Consider the following 19,476-nt stretch of genomic DNA (forward strand, 5'->3'; position numbering starts at 1 on the left):
ATAAAATAGAACGTGCTCTATTGGATCTTGGTGCTAGTGTTAACCTTCTTCCTTATTCTGTGTACTTACAGTTGGGATTAGGAGAGATCAAACCAACCTCTGTGGTCCTTCAATTAGCGGATCGGTCTGTTAGGCATCCACGTGGCATAGTGGAAGATGTTTTGATCAAAGTTGGTGAATTCTTATTTCCTGTTGATTTCATCATTTTAGATACTGAGCCAGTCCATAATTCCAGAAGTCAAATACCTGTCATATTAGGTCGACCATTCTTAGCTACATCCAATGCTATCATCTATTGTCGTAGTGGTCTTTTAAAATTGTCTTTTGGAAATATGACTGTAGAGATGAACATCTTCTATGCTGGACTTCAACCCGATGATGTTGATGATTTTAACGAGTTAAATTTGATAGATATGTTGGTTCAGGATTCCTTACCAACAACTTTATCAGATGACCCGTTGGAAACATTGTTGGCCTACTTTGGTTTAGATTTTGATGAGGAAAGTAGTATCAATGAGGTGAATGCTTTATTAGATTCCACCCTATTACTGGATACTGAGAAATGGAAAGCAAAGACTGAATCCCTCACAATCTCTAAACCAAGTATGACATCAACTTTGGAGACAACTCAACCATCGGCAAGTGATGAGTCCAAATCACCCTCTGTCTCAGAGTCGTCTCAGCCTATTGAGAGACCACCATCCTTAGAGTTGAAACCTTTACCTGCAAACATGAAGTATTCGTTTTTAGGACCTTTAGAAACCCTACCTGTTATTATTGCATCCGAGCTAGAGAAAGAACAAGAGGGTCGATTATTAGATGTCCTAAGAGAACACAAAGAGGCACTAGGATGGTCTATAGCCGATCTCAAGGGTATAAGTCCGTTAGTTTGCATGCACCACATCTACTTAGAAGAAGATGCTAAACCATCGAGAGAGATGCAACGTCGACTTAACCCTCGTATGAAGGAAGTTGTGAGATCTGAAGTCCTGAAATTATTAGACGTGGGTATCATCTACCTTATTTCAGATAGTACTTGGGTCAGTCCTGTTCAAACTGCTCCCAAGAAGTCAGGCATTACTGTAGTTAAGAAATGAGTGCAATGAGTTAATACCCACCAGGATGACCTGATGGGCCTAGAAAGGTTACCCTAAATAGGTCTCCACCCGCAAGTATACGGGCGTCAAGTAATAATTCCGGTAAGACCGGTTCGTTCCTCAGAGACTAATTAAACCTATTCTAAAATTAGGAAGTAATAAGATTGTAAAATGATTTGGTTTTGGTTTTTAAAATAAAATATAAAATTACGGGAATGAAAATGAACTCAAATGGGGAGAGGAGTCTAGGGTTTAGGATTCCACCACATAAAATCACTTTTAGAAACAAATACTTAAAATGGTTAATTCTCTTTTTTATAACTCAGAATTTCGGATAATGAACTATCCTAATTCCGGGAGATGTTTTCGTTAAAACCGAATAAAACATAACAATGTAATCATTTTATTTTAAATAAATAAATCTCTAAACTACTATTTATCAATTAATAAGTATGAACCGTCAAATGATTTAACATAAGCACGATGCATCAAATCGAAAAGTATAAATAGTGAAAAGAAAATCTATTTATCAAACTAAAACGAATTAAACTATGAAGCATTAATCAAGAGTTAATCAATAAAAATTATATCTCTAAAAGATCAAAAATGGGTTTCATCGTAAAACCCTAGATGGAGAGTCTTAGCTAATCATGATCGAGATTTAAATAAATATGAATAATAAAAGAGAATGGAAGAAAACTTAACTTTTTCGCTATTTCCAAACCAAACAGGGCCTTAGGGAAATGATTTCCTTCTGTTTTTCCCAAAATTCCGCCAAACAGACCCTTAGGGAAAATTATTTTCTCGTCTTCCCGGAAACGATTTCCTGGTGAGAAAATAATTTTCCTTCTCTGGTTTTTCTCTTCCTTTACTGTTTTCTCTTTCTTTCTCTTTCGAAACTTCCTTTTTCTCTCTCTAAACAAACTATGAACACTCTCTTTCTATTTATAACCGAATCAATGAAGAAAGAAGAAGAAGAAGATGATAATGGAGTTTTATAACTTTGATTAAATCTCTTTCTCTCTCTACAATTCAAGAGCTTCTCTCTCACTAACTCTTTCAATCTCTCCTTTTCTCTCTCACAAAGAGAAGAATCAAAGGAAAAAGCAACAAAAACAGAAAACTGTCCAACTTTCTCTCTTTCTCTCTAGCTCGGTTATAAGCTTTAATGGCCGAGTGATGATGGTGGTCGGTCCTTCTCTGGTTTCAGCCGTGGAGAAGAGATGATAATCTTCTGTTCTTCTTCTCTCTCCCTCTCTCTCTGCTTTTCCTATTGATTGAGCTTAAAAGAAAGGATGATCTCTCAAAAACCGAGATGATCTCAAACTAAGATGATGCTCTCGGTTGTATACCCCATGGCCGACTCTCTCTCTCTCTCTGATATTCCTTTCAAGATTAATCTCTCTCGGATTTTCTTTCTAAAATCCAGCTACCCAATTCCACAATCATCTTTGAATTAAATCTTCCATAACCAATCGAATATGTTTCCTTCTTCATCTCTCAATAACTGATTTCATTGCATCTCTTTTAGTAATCTCGGTTATTTCCTTCTCGGTTCTTCATCTAAGAACAGCAACCCAATCTACAAAGATCTTCAGCTATCCTTCTCAATCTTCAATCCGAGCTTTCTAAAACTCTCGGTCTCTCCCTCCATCAAATCTGTCTCTGTTCTTTCAATCTCTAAATTCTTCTCTCTCTACTGTTTTAATGGTAAGTTAGAAATGAGAGAGAAAGAGGGAGAGAGACGTTAAAGATATATGGCTTTTGACCAATTAGGATATGCCAGGCTGGTGTTGACGTGAGATTTTCATTGGGAATACTCAGTGTAGCGGACGCAGCATAAGAAGTTATGGCCCTCATATTAAAACCGCGGGGATCCACTGGTTGTACTCCAGCCGTCGGATCAAGGTAGCCACGGGAAAAGATTTTCTTGGATCATTGTCGCAACCTGCATCCAGATATACTGGATCTCGCCCTCTATGTAGTCCCGAGAGTATACCGTCTGAGCCTAACAGTGTACCGAAAATCTCCTTTGAGCTGCCCGATTTGTGCCATGTGTCCCTGAATGTCCTATGCTTCGCTTAGGTCAAACGTCTTTGACCTGAACTTTGACTTGGTATAGATTATTCATACGGACCCCGATTTGACCTCTGCTTTCGCCGTTGGGTTTGTCTCGCACACTAATTTCATCCGAGACTCGAAATAGACCAAACTACCAGAGCACCATTAGAACCAAATTACCGAAATGCCCCTAATGTGTCAATCTTCCGATTTTAACCGTTTTTCGCGCTCAATTCCATAAAAACCACCTGAGTAAGAGAAACAAGCAATTCATCAGAGTAACTGCTCGAAATTGACTAACTAACTCGAGTTACGAGATTCAAATGAGGCATTTTCATGACTCATCATGACCACTGCGTGGCGTGTTTGTGTAGACTACAGGAAGTTGAACATGGTCAAGAGGAAAGATCATTTTCCTCTTCCATTCATTGATCTGATGCTCGAGAGACTGGCAGGACATAGTTACTATTGTTTCTTAGATGGTTATTCCGGGTATAATCAGATTGCCATTGCTCCTGAAGATCAAGAGAAAACAACCTTCACTTGCCCATTTGGAACTTATGCTTATCGTCGTCTGCCGTTTGGGTTGTGTAATGCACCCGCTACTTTTCAACGTTGTATGATGAACATATTTTCCGATATGGTAGAAAGGTTTCTCGAAGTTTTCATGGATGATTTTTCAGTCTTCAGGTCATCATTTGATGAATGTCTACATCACCTCACACTCGTGTTGGTTAGATGTAAAGAGAAGAATTTAGTGCTTAATTGGGAGAAGTGTCATTTCATGGTTCGTTCAGGAATTGTCTTAGGGCATGTCATATCAGCTAAGGGTATAGAAGTAGACAAAGCCAAAGTAGAATTGATAAGAAGTCTTCCTGTACCAAAAATAGTTAAAGACGTCCGATCATTCTTAGGGCATGCAGGCTTTTATCGTCGATTTATCAAAGACTTTAGTAAGATATCAAGACCTCATTGTAATCTTTTGGCAAAAGAGAACAAGTTTGTCTTTGATAATGCTTGTCTAGAGGCCTTTGATAAACTCAAATTTTTGCTTACTACTGCTCCTATGGTTCAACCGCCTAACTGGAAAGCTCCTTTTGAGATCATGTGCGATGCATCTGATTATGCAATAGGAGTCGTTTTAGGTCAGCGTGAAAACAAATTACTTCACGTAATCTATTATGCTAGTAAGACGTTGAATGATGCACAACTCAACTACTCGACCACTGAAAAAGAGTTGTTAACTGTTGTTTATGCCTTAGAGAAGTTTCGATCATACCTAGTAGGTTCTAAGGTCATAGTATTTTCTGATCATGCCGCATTAAAGTACCTCCTCTTTAAAAAAGAGGCCAAACCTAGGTTGATTAGATGGATACTTTTGCTACAAGAGTTTGATATAGAGATACGGGATAAGAAAGATTCTGAAAATGTTGTAGCAGACCACTTGTCTGGGCTTGTTGTGGAGTCGAGTTACCTATTAGAGAGAGTTTTCCTGATGAACAACTTCTTGTAGTCTCCCAATTACCTTGGTTCGCAGACATAGTGAACTATCTTGTTATAGGACAAATGCCCAAACATTGGACTAAAAAAGATCGTGATAAATTCATGTCCGAGGTAAAGCGGTTCTTCTGGGACGATCCATACTTGTTTAAGTATTGTCCCGATCAGATTATTAGGAGATGTGTCCCTGATAGTGAACAAACCAACATCATCTCCTTTTGTCATGACCATGCATGTGAGGGCCACTTTAGTAGCAAAAAGATGGCCGCCAAAATTCTACAATGTGGTTTCTACTGGCCGTCTTTATTTAAGGATACCCATGCATATTGTGTAGCTTGTGAGCGATGCCAGAAGTTGGGGAGTATTTCAAGTAGAAATATGATGCCCCTAAATCCTATTCTTGTCATTGAGGTCTTCGATGTATGGGGTATCGGTTTCATGGCTCTGTTTCCGAACTCCTTCGGCAATATATATATTCTAGTCGCGGTCGATTATGTGTCTAAGTGGATAGAGGCGGTTGCTTGCAAAACGAATGATCACAAGGTTGTGATCAAGTTTCTAAAAGAAAACATCCTTTCTCGTTTTGGTACACCGCGAGCGATTATTAGTGATGGGGGAACACACTTTTGTAATAGGCAGTTTGAGGTTCTAATGAAAAAGTATGGTATTACTCATCGAGTGGTCACCCCGTATCATCCACAGACAAGCGGTCAAGTTGAGGTTTCCAATAGGGAAATTAAACACATTCTTGAGAAAACAGTCAATCCAAATAGAAAGGATTGATCATTACGACTAACTGATGCATTATGGGCTTATCGTACAGCGTTTAAGACTCCCATTGGAATGTCTCCATATAGATTGGTGTATGACAAAGCTTGCCACCTCCCTGTAGAGTTAGAGCATAGAGCATATTGGGCTATCAAGCAAATGAACTTTTCGCTTGACAACGCAGGTAGAGAAAGAAAACTCCAACTTAGTGAGTTAGAAGAATTGAGGAATGATGCATATGAGAGTTCTAGAGTGTATAAGCATAAAATGAAGGTGTTTCATGATAAAAACATTTTGAGAAAATTATTTTCACCAGGTCAAAAAGTTCTTTTATACAACACTCGTTTGCATCTATTTCCTGGAAAACTTTGTTCTAGATGGTCGGGGCCTTTTGTTGTCAAATTTGAGTATCCCCATGGTGCGGTTGATATTGAGGATAAAAATGGTGCTTGTTTTAAAGTCAAACGTTTAAAACCATTTTTAGAAATATCACCCGAAACCGTGGATGTTTTTATCGAAAATCCTGTCTATCAGAAGAGATTCCCGATGTTCAGCTTAGTCTGGCTGAAGACTTTAAACTTAGCGCTTCTTGGGAGGCAACTGATGAGACATGAAAATGTCTAATTTGAATCTTTTAACTAAGGCTAGTTAGTCCAATTCGAGCAGTTACTCTGATGATTTGTTTGATTTTCTTTCTCAGGTGTCTTTTACGGAGTTCGGACGGGAGAATTATAGCTAGTCAAAGTTTTGGTCCAAATCTGTTGACCAAAGGTCAAATCGGATCTCTCCAGAGACACGTGGCGCAAATCCGAAACGACATTATTAAAATTTCGGTAAAGTGTTGGGCAGAACCGGGACATCTTCGGGACATAGTCCATGCGTTAATTTGGTGTACTGCAACACAAGATATTATGATGTTCCTGTCCACGCGGTTTTATCTCCAACGGCTAGAACTCGTCTAATTTAATCTCACGATCCAGGAACCACCACTCCAGCTGCTCCAGAAGCGCGCGAAACACTGAATCATCTTCTTTATAACTCCAGCTCATCTTCACGATAAATCCTTGCAACGTTTCCCTCTTTCTCTCATTTCATATTCAGTGAATAATGAGATAGAACTTTCTCATAAACAGATTTTTGTGAGAGAGAAGGAAAGATAACGTGAATCGAAAGAGAGATAGTGATGGAGATATTTGGAAAGAAGAAAGAAGAAAAGGAAAGAAAATAATATAGAAGGAGAATCAGAAAGCAAAGGAAACAGAAAAGGGAAGAAAATAGAAGAGAAGGAAAGAGAGTTGTGAAACCGAGAAGGAATAGATGGAAGATTCGGCTGAAAATGGAAGTTGTAGAGAGAGGAGATCCTCGGGTTAGACAATATAAAACAGAGAGCAGAAGGAAGGAAGAGGGTATCTCCTCACGGCTAAAGAAGAAGAAAAAAGAGTTAGAGAGAGAAAGAAGGAGATCGGCCATTGTTAAAGCCGAGAGCTAGAGAGAGAGGGAGAGTTTGAATTTTTTCTGTCTTTGTTTCTTTTTCATATTTTAATTCTTCTCTTTGTGAGAGAGAGAAGATTAGATAGAAAGAGTTAAGAGAGAGAGATTGAATCAATTTTATCAAACTCAATTAAAATTTCATTATCTTTTTTTCTCCTTTCTTTACTGTTCGGTTAGAGAGAGAAAGAGAGAGTATATTTCTGGTTTATAGAGAGAGAAAGAGAAACTTTAGAGGAAGAAAGAAGGAGAAAATAGTAGAGAGAGAGAAAAACCAGTCGAGGAAAATAATTTTCTCACCAGGAAATCGTTTCGGGGAAGACGAGAAAATTATTTTCCCTAAGGGTCTGTTTGGCTGCACAGAGGGAAATTTGCGAGAAAAAAGGTGTTTTCTTTTCTGATTCTTTTTCTTTCTTTAATGTTATTATTTCTCATTTATCCCACCATGATTATGATCTCTTTAGTGATGAGTAGCTAATTTTCCTTTAGTCTAGGGTTTTGATGAAGTTCTAATTATGCATATTACACAATTATTTTGATAAATTAAATGCTTCATGTATTAATTTCTTTCAAACTTTGTTCATGATTGACACCTTTAATGATTTATACTTCTTAGTTGTTAGTCGATCATTGAATCGTGACTTGTCTTTCATTACCTATGCTTCTTGAAGCTTGATCCACCATGTTTAGGTTAGGTTCTTTAATGGTGGATACTTGCTAGTTGATAGATAATAGTTAGAGTTGATAAGAACTTAGTATTTTTTATTCATAAAAGATATAAAATTTAATTCGAGGTCTATGCATGATTAGAATGGATTCTGAACCCTAGGCTACTTCTCCCATAAAATCATTTACCATTATTATTTGTTTTTGTTAGTATTATTGTTTGAAATTGCAAGAAAATCAAAATTTGAAGAAAATCCAAATTAGTTATAGGAGTCAGAATAGATTGACTTAGTCTCTGAGGAACGAACCGGTCTTACCGGAACTATTACTTGACGCCCGTATACTTGCGGGTGGTGACCTATTTAGGAAACTTTTTAGTCCCATCAGCAACCCATGCTTCTGATATAGGACAGTAGAATCTGGTAATATATTTCCTCTCATCTTTTTCTCTTGGCATGGTCTTCAGAACATTGGGGACAATGTTCGGTTTAAGTTTGGGGATAGGGAAGAACTTTTTGCTAAGTCCTTCATTTCAAAAATTCGAGAGGGTTCAAAATTTTTCAATTTTGGACCGAAAATGTGAGTCTAATAGTTGTTTTTGGCTTGTTAATAGTTATAGAGTCGAGTTGATCGTACTATCCGGTTGTTAAAGGTTTCTTCATGAATGTCGAGTCTTGAGGTCGTCTGTGTGCTAGCCATGTGAGTGTTATGAAAGTGAAGGGTAGACGGTTCTGAGAGAACTAGATTAATCATTAGTGGAGACTCAACCCTTGTGAGATTTCTGAGCCTTTCTATTACCTTTGAGTGTACTCTTCTGCGCTGATTCCGAGTAGAGTGAAGAGCTACTCAACCTCGCAACTTTGTAAAAAGAGTTCATTTGATCTCGTGTACTCAACTTCCATAGCCACTAGGAGTGACATCAGGATAGCGAATAAACCCTACTCTTGTAGTCCATGAAACCCGATAATAGTGTAAACTTTAGGAAGACGGATACTCCGCCGTCCATTCATCATATGACTCCCGAGAATGAAGGCATGAAAAGAAAGAAGAATGTGAAAGCAAAGTGGGAAAAATAGAAAAGTTGATTGTTGGGAATACTAGTGTGGGTATTGCATTGTTTGTAGTTATCTCAAAAAAAAAATGATGATGAAAAATGTGAAGAGAAAAAACTCTGAAAAAGAAAACTTGTGTAAAAAGTTCATGTGAACTTTAGTTTGTTATATAAAATAAGTGTTCGAAGCAAAAAAGCTAAGTGTGGAAGTTGCTTGAAGTTCTCTAACATTGAAGGCGTCGACATTCTCAGGCTCTTATCATCATCCATCTCATCACTTGTATCCGTTGACCTTCAGGAAGCATTAGTAGAGGGTAGAGTGGGTGAGAAGGGTAAGTGAGCTTCCCCATTCCATTTAGTGGTTATATTCCTTTTCGTAGATCATTCGTTCTAAAATGTTGTCCTCACCCCTTTTTATGTGTTGAGTCTATATTAGTGATCACACTCACACATACGAGCGAACCATTCTTGAGTGATTTCATTTTTAGAGCGTATGTCTGTGAGGCCAAAGTCGAGGCGAAATGTATTAAGATAGGGATCAATGCTCTGTTTGTTCGGAACTGAAGTGATTCTCATTGTGGCTAGTCACGTATACTTCGAGTCAAGATTATTAGTGAAGAGATTTTTAACGTCTGTATAGTGCTGTAACTTCGAGTCATGAAAATGTCCCATCAGAGTCGTTTAAATTAGCCGAGTTAGTCTGTTTTGAGTCTTTATTGTAATAAAATGGTTGATTTTCTTGATTAAGTGTCTTTTGCAGAGTTAGGTATGAAAAACGGTTAGAAACGGTAGTTTGGTCATTTGGAGTCAAGGGCATTCTGATAGTTTGTCCAATGCGAGTACATGGGTGAAAAGTAGAGGTCGAGACGAGCCCGTAGGAGAAAACAGAAGTCAAATCGGAGTCCAGACGAAGGAATAAATCAAGGTCAGAGTTTAGTCAAAGGGACTTGACTTGCGGGACAATATCGGGCACAAATTTGGCGCGCAGTACACCAACAGACACGTGTCGTAGGACGGAGGCCGGTGTATCCAATTACCGTGTTAGCGCTGAGCAGCGAAAAGGACCCTAAGGGCATGATCCCGTATAGCCTGTTGTAACTTAACTCGGTGGTCCCGATCCCACGTTTTAATCTCAGCTGCTTCCTTCCGTGTTTTTGAAATCCGACGGCTCCTGTGCATCAGCTCCTTTATCACTTATCCCGTGCTCCTGGACGCGTGGCCCTTTCCCGTCCCTACAAATCCGCGCGCTTCAAGATCTAACGGATGCTGAATCGTGTCACCTTATTATCTTATAACCGGCTACACCCTAGCATCCGAATTTCAACCAGCAAACCCTAGCCGCCGGGTCATTAGTGCTTTAGGGGTTTATTTTTACTTTTAACCCCTAGAATTCCAATTTTGACCCTTAGCTTTCCACCTTCTGCCATTTTAACCTCAACTAAACCCTAACTCTATATAAACACTTTTAGAATACCAACCAAACCCTTCCCCTCCCCTCTTGGCCTCTCTTTCTTCCTTCTTGTAGTAGAGAAACCCTAAAATCATTTCCTCCTCTTTTAGCCTCCTTTTCTCTCTACCTCTTCAAAAACTAAATATCTTTTGTTATCCAATCTTCCTCTTCTTTCTAATTTCTTCTCTACAACTTCTTTCTACTTCTAATTTCTTCATCTAAACTTCTAATTTCTCCTTCTATTTCTCTTCTATCATCTTCTAAAAAGCTATTATTTAGAGTTTGGGTAATATTCTTGGAAACATTTGGAGCTAATATTGGATATCAAAATGGGGGCACATGGAGCTATGAATCTAGATCCAATTTGGTGATTTCTTTTCATATATCTTTTGTAATTCCATTTACTTTAGAATTTCAATGAATATTAATTTAGATTCCATGAGTAGCTAATCTTGTATCTAGGGTGTAGAGGAAACCCATACTTGGGCTTATTTTGAGATATGTTATTAATCAATGAATCCTTATATTGAGCTTCAATGCCTATTGATTGTCATTTCATGTTGATTCTATGATCTTTTCATCATTCATGCATTATAATTAGATATTTCATGCTTTTATTGAGTTATTAGATGGGATATGCCTTTTAGATAATGAATGATAGTTTAGGAATTTAGTTTTATATGTCAATCAAATATTCTTGATTTTGAATCGTGTTATTAAAGAATATTATCCGAAACCTAATTAGTTCATTAAGCTAGGTTTTGAGTTATATAAAGAGTGATTTGTTGATTAAATGCTTGTCTTAAGTAGTCCATTTATGTGGTGAAATCGAAAACCCTAGATTCTTCTTCTCTCCTTGATTTCATCCTTATTAGTCTATTAGTATTGTTTTCTTTCTTTAAGTAGTTTCCAAATCAAGCCAAAAATTTGAAGGGGGTTTTTAATTCGAGATTTAGGTAAAATAGCTTGTCCTTTGGAACGATACTCGATCTTATTTTAAATACTATAACTTGACCCCTACACTTGGGGAAAGACCTAATTTTAGGCCCATCATAAGGCATGCTATTTCATTTGATTTTGCGTTAATTTGAGGTGTTTTTAGTGAACAAAGAAGACAAAATGATTACGCCCTAAGAATCTTTCGGACGGACTGGACTGGACCAACTCGTTCGTCAATCACACCTTACCGACTAACCAGTCCATGACATAGGACGCCAATACGGAGCGACTTGTCACTTGACTAAAATCATGAGGACTTTTACATTTGACCAGATTGTTAGCAAGAATTGGGCTCTTGGAGCTAACTCACGAATTAGTTAGTCGGTGACCCCGGCACACCACACAAACTGATCAGCGATTACCTTTGAAAACCTAATGGAGTGGTCAGTATGTTCCCTTTGTAAATCAGACAGTCTGTCTGGTCTCTGTCGTTGCGATATACTTAACATGTCGAGTTCTAGTATTCTTTGTTTTCTTATACTTTTACCTTCTTCTATGAAACAGTTATTATGGCATCACGCATTTCTCTTTTTATGCAAGTGAAAAGGCTTGTAAGAAACAATGCAGAACAAATATAACCCAAATTCAAACGAAGAGCATTTTGTTTCAACACTACCTTTGGACTTCTCGACTGGAATATAGAGGAATCGCATGGGTGAGGTTAGGAAGAAATTCTTACGCGATCCATCAAATGGTATAACCACACCGTGTAACATCCCGTGTTTTAAAGGTTACTAGAAGGACTATTTGACAATTGGGTCAAGTGAAAAGAGGGGCCAAATCAGCAAAGAGGACAATTTAGGGATTATTTTGCTATCCAGCCAAATTCAAGGACTAAACAGGAATTTCATGAAATTGGATAAGAATAAGAAAATCAGAATTTTCCTCTTTCTCTGCTCGATCAGGTCAATTAGGGTTAGTGTTTGGAGGGGTTTCAGCCAAAGAGAATCGAAAATTTGGGTAGAATTCAAAGAAGAAAACTTGTTCTGGACGAATTAAAGCATTAAGAAGTGATTGGAGCTACTTTTATGGGGTTTTGGTAAGAAATTCATACACTCTCTCTATAATCCAACTTTTCTGTAATTTGGTTGTAAGGGATAGTTTTACTTCGAATTTGTTAGATTTTGGGAATGAATTATGAAGAAGTAAATCAAGTTTGTATTTATGTTTTGGTGATTTAATTTAGTTGTTCTAAAAAAAACCTAGGGTTTTATGATTGTAAATTTGGGGGTTTTCATAGTTGTATGCAATTCTAGGATTCATATGGTTGAGAGTTAAGTAACTTTGAACTATAAACAAGTTAGAGAAGTTGAATAGGTTAAATTTATCGATCGAACGACGATTCGATGGACTGAAATTCAGTCTAATGTTATTGAACAATCTGGGCCTATTATAGTACTCATATGCACTTTCCCGAAACATGAAAGTCGTAGCTTAGGATCTTAGCTTCCAAGAATGGTATGGTGCAAGTCATTTCGGTAATGGACGAAGGAGTTATGGCTGCTTTACCGAGCAACGCGCAGTTTACCAAACATGAAAACTGCTTACTGTTTTTAGTGGTTATCTAATCATATATGTTTCAAATGTTATTTGAGTCTTCTCCATTATTGTAGATTGTCTCGATACGATTCCATAAAGGTATAGTACGAATAATTCGGAGTTCGGATGAGAGAGATATGAGCGTTTTAGCATGCAGCGTACGATCAGTTAAACTGATGCACTGCTGCGTATGTTTTGTATTTTTCAGAGAGGTTCTAATTTGAATTCGGATAAACCACCATATAGTAAAACATTATAAAGGATATAAGCTTTCCAGCGACTTAAGAATGGATTGAAACCGATCAACGATAAGAGAGTTGTGATTGTTATAGTGCGTAATGCGCTGTTAGGGATATCTATGGTGTTGTTGTGTATGTGTGGTAACTTTCGAGGATGTCTCTCTCTCGGGTTTTGGGGTAAATATTTAATAACCAAATGCTAAGGATATGAGTACCTTTAAAATGGTGTATGATTGACCCTAAATGGACATGGCTATGAAGTTAGAAGATCGATCGAGATTTGGTTATACTTGAAGTCTTCCAGAGTTCGCGAATTTACTTTTATGTTTTGTTTCTTTACGTTATTGCTTTGTTGTGCGAAGGTTCTTAGTATAAGAACCTAATGTTTCTGTTCGATTTTTGGTCATTCTTCCTTGTCTCAGAGTATGAGAATGAGGAGGAATTAGGTCGTCTGGTAGGCGGGAGGTCTTTGATGATGCAAGGACTGAGGTAGGGGTTCTGAATCCTTTATCCAGCATGGTTTTATAGATAATGAATATGTTAGATTCTATAATTATATATGGGCCATTATAACTAGAGTTTAGGTAGCATGAAACTCGATTTATGTGATGAACTGAAATATGCTTGAAATGTTTTGATGCGATATGAGAAATGTTTTCGAACTGATTTTACGATGATTGTGAACTACTGGGGATTTTCTTGTATGTACCCGACTGCGGATTATGTCAACCTACGGGCACGTAGCCATTGAGGGTAGGATGACATGTGGACACGGTTGTGACCCGTGTGAGACCGGTGAGGTAGGGGACACTAGTCATGAGACCTGTGGGAGTAGAGTGCTTCACTTGCTGGCCATTGGTGCTCGTCCCTCCAGCTTGAGGCTCAGGGCCGTACACCCTGACCGCTCGCCTGGGAGGTGACATTGATTGGGAATCCCTCCGCTTTGTGGCGATATGACTCTTGGTTGTTCCACTTCCGTATTTGATAACATAATGAACCGAATGAGCATATTGGTTTTGATATACGAATGAACTGATTTGAATCGAATATGAGAATGTGGTTTTGAAATACGAATGAAACTGAATTTGAAAGATCGCATTAGATGCATGATAAGGTACCGAAGAGAATGAGGTTCAGGTCCTTCCATGGTAATTGGGGGACGGCTCTCTTATTCGAACTCCGTGATCGAAAACGTATTTAGATACATAAGGTATATATGTATCATGAGGTAAACTCTTCAATGATTGCGGAGTCCCTTAGTGGGAGAGGGGCTTACCGGCTAGGGGTAAGTCTCTTTCTCGAGGAGACGTAGTGCATTAGCTAGTGCCTAAATGGGTTGGTAGTATCTAACGCACTCTAGACTCTCCTGGGGAACTCTCCTCTTATCTGGAGCGTACCATGGGTGGGCAGCTAATCACTGCTATTGCTTGCTAGATTAAGGAAAATGGTTTTGTATATAGTATATATGGTAACTGGTTTGATAACTCGTTTTGTCATGATGTTTACAACTTATTAAATGAACTTTTGAAAACGTGATGGGTTTTGGATTGGTCTTCTACCAGAATAACTCGTGTCGGTGAGTATTCTGACCCCCTACCAGTTGTTAGTGTGCAGGTGCTTTGTCGTAGCCTCGAGGCCGAGTTGTATTCCAGCCGGTGACCGTGTCTGACGAGGCTAGTGGCGTTGCGTCGTTTTCTTTGGTTTTTGCTTATATGGTTTTTCGTTATTTCCAAGTTATGTATTTATTGCAGAAACCAAACTCTAAAATGTATATATATATAACACTTAGAGTTGTTTATAAGTTGTATCGATGTGTAAGAGGCTTTTATAGTTCTTTTTGTGGTTCGGGTTTCGACCCGAAACTGAGTTGAGTTTGTTTAGCTTCCGCTCCATAGTTTATTTTTTGTGTATGCGAATGTATGGTTTGCATGACAGGTTTACAGGTGCGACCGGTTAGGTTTACATAGGAGACTCTGCCGGATTTTTGTCTCGTCTGTGAATTGCCGGGGCGTGGTCGTGTCTATTTTGGGACACGGGGCGTCACACACCGGTTATACAAACAGAAGAATCTGGAACATCTTCTAACGGCAATGACTCTGACCTTATTCTAGAGGCCCATCTGATCGTACTTTGTTGACATGTTTTATATGGAACAAACCGGTAAACATATTTATTTACGAATTTTAGTAAATATAAAAGATATTATGCTGATAATTCATCTAAAACAGTTTCTTTTGTTTTTAGGATAGGCAGGGGCTGACACCGTTTTTCTTTCTTTGTTGCAATGACTCACCGAAGTTTGCCATGGTTGGACAAACAATGGCCTCAACTTCTCAAGTATTGCGGACCTTTGAGGACAACTCGATATATCACAAGTTAAATAAAGTTGTTTCATCTCATGTCGTGTGTGGAGACCATATAAATCTCTGAAGTCACATTAATCAATAGCTTGGTCCACTAGAGTGAATGAGGCCCAAAAGAAATACCTGATCTTTCTTCATCGAAGCTACCATCTCATGTGCAAAAGGGAAACCATAGACAGATTATATTAATAATTTTAAACATTAATGTTAATCCCATCTGCATTCGATCTCATTCACCATAAGATCTAATGTAATGTGCGAGACAACCGCTCGGTTGTAGTATTTTCCATGTGTATAACCTCGTTAGTGCATGCCGTCACAAATCGCTCTTTCAATCCCAACCTGGTCTTCTTTACATAACTAGCGTCTATTTGATTAGTGCATGACCACATCATCACAAAAGTTTCTACCGCCCCACTCTAGTGGATTTTGATCTCTGCATATTTTTTGAAACATTATCACAAGATTTTCGAACTCTTCTTTTTTGAAATTAACTTTGAAAATTTCTACCACACACTTCTCGATGTGGAATGTACATGGTAACCTTTCAGCATGTGGAAATACTTCACCTATGGCGTTATTTACTGCAAGTTCACGATCAATCACAAACACAATTAGCATTGAGTTGGGAGGGAACGTCTTTAGAAGATTAAGGTCCCACATGTACTGTTTGTTGTCTCTCCATCCATAAAAATAAACACCGAGGTGAAGAATTTCAATATAGAAGTTACCGCGACAATCTTAAGCAACGACTTTTTAAATCAGTTGGTTTTATACGTACAGGTGAACATCAAAACGATATGGAAGCACTTCAAAAGTCAAATTGAATCAGGATGTGCCCAAAATATATTTGTTACTTCATCAGTTTCTTCTTTCCTTGAAAGATGGTAAACATAATTGTGTTCCAACAACTTAATCAATTGTTGCCTTAGACTTCTTACTTTTTGGCTTTCCCTACGTATCTTCAACCGTGCATTGTTAATGATTTTCAACGTTGTCCTTAAATGTACCATGAAGTTTTGAAATAATTTGAGGTGGTTTCTTATCGATTTCTATTGGTTGTTGATTGATATTTTTTCATCGGGTTTCAACCTGTTCGCAAGCGCATGACCAAGAAGACTTTATCCTAACTCATGGTTATGCATTCCAGACACAGATGTTACTTTCCATGTGTCACCATCGCCCGGTATTCTTTTGAGCTTGGACGGGCGTTAATATCTTTTGGTACTCAAATGTTTTTCTCTTTGGGTAGTTTATGGGATTTTGGAAGCAAATCTTTTTGTCATTTGAACGGAACCCCCCACTTATTTCATAACATATTTCTAACGGGTTTTCTCTCTACCTTTCATATTAGTTGATTTGTCGTTCAAAACTAACTACAAAGTTATGCCTTCTTTCAATTTCCCTAGCCCCAGGTGATTAACTCGTCTCGAGTTTGAAGCACATATTTAATAAAAAAAAAATAGTAACCAACATCAACACTAACTGGACACTCCTCATTTGAAAGAAGATTCTTATCTTCGACATGGTACTCTGACGCAACCGAAAATTCTAAAAAAGCTTTAGATCTTCTTTAAAGACTATAGAACCGAAACTACAAAGATTAAACTAAAATACTGAATTCTTATTGATAAATTGAATGAATAAACAACTACTAGTCTTAGGGTTTCCTTAACATATTCACCATTCAATTGCCGATGGTAGTGGACTTTTACTTTACGGTTTTGAAAGGAAAGGTTGTTAAGGAGTTGTAATGGATGAAGAAGGTAGAAGAGATAATGGAGGTAGGCTGGACCCTAAAGTGCCCAGGTTAGTTACATGGGTGCTTTTAGAGAGCTTGGGTCAATGGGTCAATGACCACTAACCGAGTCAAGAAAATCCTTGCTCGCTTATATCTATTTTGGCAGGTGTTCGCCCAAATGAGGGAATTGGGAATGATAAAGGTTGTTTGAATTTGACTTGTTTAAATATGTATGATACATTATAGTCATTTTAACGTACTTCAAACAATAGGTTATTCATTCAAATTTATTCTATATTTTAAGTTAACACAATATCTACATTCTAAAATATGAGTTGAGTCAATTCAGATCTTCGATTAGATTTTCAATATGAATTTGAAAAAACACACAACACCTAAAATACGAGATCATCGTCACTCGGGCTCAATGCATTACAAATAAAGGATATAGAGAGTCTTGTAACCGTTCTATTAGGTAAGAAGACTAATTAAGATATCTTTTCAATATTGCAATATATTTCATGTATACAATAGAGAATAATATTTTTGAAAGATATACTAATAATAGTACGTAAAGTCTTCATCATCTAACGGTACAAGTAGTTGATGTCTTCTGGATCCAATTGTAGATCTTAATCTTGTTTACACTTCTACCCTGCTAAACTAGTTTTTGTATAATTTCCTAAAAGTGATCTATCTGATTTCAGTTAGTGGAGCTTGCTTACTAAAAAAAATGTAAGCATAAGTTACTATTGTATAGTTATATGATTTTTTTCCGATTTAATAGAATTCTATAATCTTCAAATAAGTTGGAAAGAATGTCCATTTGCAATTAAATATTAGGGATAAACGTCAAATTGATCTTGAAAGATAAAACTGATAAAGCATGGAGTAAAATTAGGCTTTAAATATCTCCAAATCATTTTCAATATTTCCAAATCATTTTCAATATTTCCAAATCATTTTGAATTTGATTTGTTCTTATCCAAATACAGTTGTATACATATTGTAAATCTATAAATACCTTTTGTACCAAGAGTTACATGCAAGAGAAAATAAGAAATAATTTTTTTTTCATGGTATCTTGAGCTACAGGTTTTTTTTTTCTTTGTTGTTATGGTTCCCCCATCTTCTTCTAGTTCTCTTCCTACCACCACTCCCTCATCTTCACTAACCAACTTTCCCACCCACTCTAATCTAGTTCCTTTAGTTTCCATCAAGTTAGACAATACTAACTTTCTTACTTGGAGGAAACAAATCCTACCTATCATGAAATCTTAAGGTCTCTTTCATCACATTGAACAATTTGCCATTCCTCCACCTTCTCTTATCCTCAATCCAACAAGTCAGACATAAATCCCATGTCCAACATTTGCCCAATTGACTCGTATTGACCAGACTCTTATTAGCTGACTCAACACAACTCATCAATTCTCTGCCAAACACCAGAATTTCAAACTTCTAAAGAATTTTATGCATATCTAGAAGCAACTTTTTCCGCTCAAAATACAGCTAGGAAATCTCAGCTTATAATCTAACTTCAAACAATTCAGAAAAATTCTTTTTTAATGTTAGAGTACATAGGAAAAATAAAAGAAATTTTAGATGCAATTGTAGCTACCCATACACCAGTTCCAAATATAGAGCGTGTCCTTCATACACTTAGAGGCCTTGGATATGATTATATTCCATTCGTTACAGCAATTGAAACAAGAGAAAACCTACTCACATTTAATCAGCTTTAACCTCTTTTACATACTCAGGAAATGAGATTGACCCATCAACAATCATTGTCAAACAATACTCTTTCTACTGCCCTGGTTGCTAAGATTGAACCATTACTCGCTTATCAATCCAACCAGATTTAATCTACTCAAGCTTATACACCCAAAGGTGGTTGTGGTGGTCGAAATGGTGGTCGGGGGTGAGGAAGAGGTTGTTCAAACTATTATGGACAACAACAATGGTCTTCTTCAAATCAGAATCAACAAAAATCAGTTTTGGTACACCTTCCTTTGCTGCACAACAACGGGTCATTTGCCAAATTTGTGGGCATCCGGGTCACACGGCTCTTCAATGTTATCAATCACAAGATATACCTCAGTCTTTTTCTGCATATCAACCTTCATATATTCCATATGATCCAAATCTTTATGCCGATTCAGGTGCCTCAAATCATATGATTAGTGATTCTTCAATGTTGGTAACCAAATGTCCATATTATGGACCTGAACAAGTAGCTATTGGAAACATGACTCTTTTACCCGTTCGTAACGTTGGTAAAATAATTTTGGTTCACCTAAGTCTTCTCTTAGCTAGAAGAATGTTTTTCATGTTCCGTCCATTTCTAAAAATTTAATTTGAGTTTCTCAACTTACCAAAGATCATGATTGTCTTATAATTTTTTATCGTTACAATATTTTTGTCCAAGATCGGCAAATGGGGAAGCTTCTACTTCAAGGTCTTAACAAAGGCGGTATTTATCAGTGCTCAAGTGTACCCCTTCGAGCTTTA

The 19,476-nt window shown here is 37.5% G+C and overlaps 1 long non-coding RNA gene across 1 annotated transcript; it reads left to right on the forward strand.

Annotated features, from left to right (window-relative positions):
• Positions 1-11,975: 11,975 nt before the first annotated feature.
• LOC147556777 (uncharacterized) lies at positions 11,976-14,787 on the forward strand. The gene is made up of 3 exons (XR_015233584.1): positions 11,976-12,119; positions 13,281-13,347; positions 14,459-14,787. It is a non-coding gene; the product is annotated as an uncharacterized LOC147556777 (long non-coding RNA).
• The last annotated feature ends 4,689 nt before the right edge of the window (positions 14,788-19,476 follow it).

Source organism: Eschscholzia californica, unplaced genomic scaffold (genome assembly GCF_041429995.1).
Source record: "Eschscholzia californica isolate CP2 unplaced genomic scaffold, dmEscCali1.0.p SCAF_2, whole genome shotgun sequence".
Classification (NCBI taxonomy): domain Eukaryota; kingdom Viridiplantae; phylum Streptophyta; class Magnoliopsida; order Ranunculales; family Papaveraceae; genus Eschscholzia; species Eschscholzia californica.